Here is a 3,377-nt window from a genome sequence, read left to right on the forward strand (position 1 = left end):
AGCCTAGGGCTCCATGATTCTCTTCTGAATGTCAAAACTCACCCAGTTTATTGAGCTCCTACTACACACCGATATCTAAGCTCCTCAATCTGTGAGTCCCCAACTTAAGATCTTCCACAAGGGAATCAGAGAGTCTGAAAGCCTTTGAATTATCCATTTAATTTCTTGCAGAGTCCCCTGAAGTGGCAGTGTACATATTTGCCAATAACCGAAAAGGCGAAGACTTGAAAGCTAGTTTTAGAGGTGCTCCCACAAGACAATTGATTTCCTGGGACAGGGGCATTTTAATCCAGTGCTCATCTTTCTCTGCCTCCTGTGCATCCTCTTATTGGTGCTCATGAAAGAATCACAGGATCCTAGGGCTGGCAAGGGACTTCGAGCTCATCTCGTACAACACCCTCGGGAAACGGAAGCCCGCGGAGGCAAGTCGCCTCTAGTTAGTGGCTCAGCTGGGACTGGAACCAAGCCTTTTCCCTTGCCGTTAACATTTCCTGTGCCACACCAAACGAACACACTTTTGAAGCATCAGGAAACTCGCGATGTACTGTATGTTTCTATAGTACAGCTTTAAGGCCCATTTCCATAATCAAAAAAAGAGAAAAGGATATAATGAAATACTTGTCTTGCTTTAATTCTCTGAAGGAAATTTCTAGAAGCTGCTCAGTGGAATGGGAAAAATACTGGGATGGAGCCATGAAACTGGGGGTCTCACCTGAGTTTTACAAGTAATGTGTAGGTACCTGACTTGCTGAAAGTGTGGGCATTAAATGAAAGTCGGGTCTGTTGTTGCTTTGACTGCCCGCAAACTGTCCCGACTCATGGCAAGCCCATGCACGACAGCATGCTTGCCATCCGGGCCCACATCAAGACCATGGCCAAGTGCAGACTGAATCGTTCTCATCCAGATTGTTTTCATTGGCTGGTTTTCAAAAAGAGATCATCAGACCTTTCTTCCTACTCTTAGCCTAGAAGCGCCAGTGAAACATGCTCATCGCAGAACAGAGCATGTAACCACCAGAGACAGATGGGCGGTGACTTCACGTGAGGCCCACTAGCCGAGAATCAAACCAGCCTCTCCAGTATGGAAAGCAAGAATTCGACCACTCAGCCCCAGGTCCCCTAACATTAGATGGCGCAGACTCAAGTGCCTAACAGAATGGAGAAGACAACTTACGAATATGTAATGCAAGCGAGTTACAAAACACGAGGGGCCTCTGAGGAACTGGAAAGCCCAGGGCCTTTTCCCAGTACAGATTTAAAATTAAAATTATGTGGACTTCAGATGACAGTCCTACATGTCCAATGTAGCTCATAACCAGACGATTTAAAATCTTTGAAGTATTTGTTAAGTCCCAACCTGTACAGTGTCTTAACTATGAAATGAAATACCACTTAGAGGCTGTGGTTTTGATCAGATGCTAATGGATTATCATCGTCTTTCAAGCCTATGTTTATTTTCATGCTTCAATAATCCTCAAACCCAAGAACAAACCTGCAGCCATTGAGTCTATTCTGACCCACAGTGAGCCTCTATGAGGTTTCTGAGACTGTAAGTCTTTACAAAAGCAGACAACCTCATCGTTCCCCTTGAAATGGCTGCTGGGTTTGAACTTCCAATCTTGTGGTTAGTGGTCCAGAGCCTAACCCACAGTGCCACACAGACAGGGTCTCAGTAATCCAGTGATATTGAATCCTTTTCCTTTGGCTTGCTGCTTTCACCCGACAGTGTAGTCTCTCTGTGTCACAGTTTGTCTTTAACTCAATGAAGAATAAAACTGCTGGCCATTCTCACGGGGCGTGGCATGAATTAATTAGTTAATGCTTTGGCATACATGTTAAGGGTGTTAATTAATAAAATATATCTCGTGGGCATATATATTTTCTCCATGATCACTTGCTTCAATACTTCTTTTGTTGGCATCAACCTTTATTGACTGTTTAACATAATTAAAACCCCAAGAAATTGATTTTAAAAAGACCAAGAAGGGTGTGTAATACAAGAGTGCCAACACTAATAAAATAATTTAAGCTGGAATTAGACAAAGGGACAAATTGAACTCAGCAAATTACTCAAGGCCTAAGAAAGGCAGATTGTTCAAGTGTAATTAAAATATACAGCTAGTATAGTAGCCATTCACAAAGCGAATGGATCAATGAACACAGAACTATAAAAACTGAATGCAGTGTGAGCAGCCTGTTTTTTAAATGCAAATAATTCACCCAAAATGCAGGCACACCTGCAATGTTAGGAGACCAACATACCAAAACTAACAAACTCAGGGAAACTGTCCTGCAGACTCAGAAGAAACGGGCTGGTCAAAGACGAGAAGAAGGTGGCTCTCTGTGTCAACACAACCATTTAATCATCAAGACTCATTTCTCTAAAAGGCGGGGGAGGTGGCGTTCACAATCAAGGCTATGAAACTGGAAAACAAATCCACTGTCCTTGAGTCGGTGCCGACTCACAGAGACCATATCCATATAGGACGAAATATAATCGGCCCCATAAGGTCTCCAAAGCTGGACTCATTAATGGAAGCTGACTGCCACATCTACATCCCTCTGAGCAGCTGGGGCAGACAGCGTGGGGAGCGGGGGAGTCAAAACGCCAGCTCTTTAGTTTGAAGCCAAGCACTTCAACCACTAGAATTCTCTAATCAGCTCTATTAGACTACTTATTTCATCTGGTTGACCTTTCAGGCTCTCTCTACATCATGCATTAACATAAAAACCAGGTGAGGTAGTTAGTTTATTGTGCCAACCCGGCTAATAAACACATGTGGGGTAAATTGAAGGGCGGAGTGATAAATGGCTTGCTGAGCCTCACCTTTCTAGTTCTCGGGTCTCTTGCTTTCTGATGGTTGAACCAGTGTGCAGCTGCTTTAGCCAGTTCCCTGCTTCAACTGACAAGGCTCACTTCCTGCAAGACATTCCCAAGGAGAAGCCATATAGACCTACCCTGATGTAGTCCTGGGTGCTAGAGCAGCCATGTGGAGACCCATGCCAATGCTGAGATGCTTACACATTCACTGACTCAGCTTTCCTCCTACAGTCAGCATCATGGTGTATGTTTTGTGAGATTAAGGAGGACTATGTGGATTCGTGTCAGACATATGGGTTAATGTTGGACTTGTGGGCTGGGGCAGCACTGGGTTGGGATGTTTTCTTGATGTGCGCTTAACCTTTATATAAAACTCTCTTATACATGAGCTTCTGTGGATTTGTTTCTCAAAAGTACCCAGACTAAAACACCATGAAAAACTAGACTCTAAAACCCAACCCAACTCTCTGCCATCAAGTCAATTCTGAGTCATAACAACCATCTAACTAGGGTAGACTGCCACTGAGTGGGGGAAGACCAGCCTCCACAACCAAAT

Source organism: Tenrec ecaudatus, chromosome 3 (genome assembly GCF_050624435.1).
Source record: "Tenrec ecaudatus isolate mTenEca1 chromosome 3, mTenEca1.hap1, whole genome shotgun sequence".
NCBI classification, from domain to species: Eukaryota; Metazoa; Chordata; class Mammalia; order Afrosoricida; family Tenrecidae; genus Tenrec; species Tenrec ecaudatus.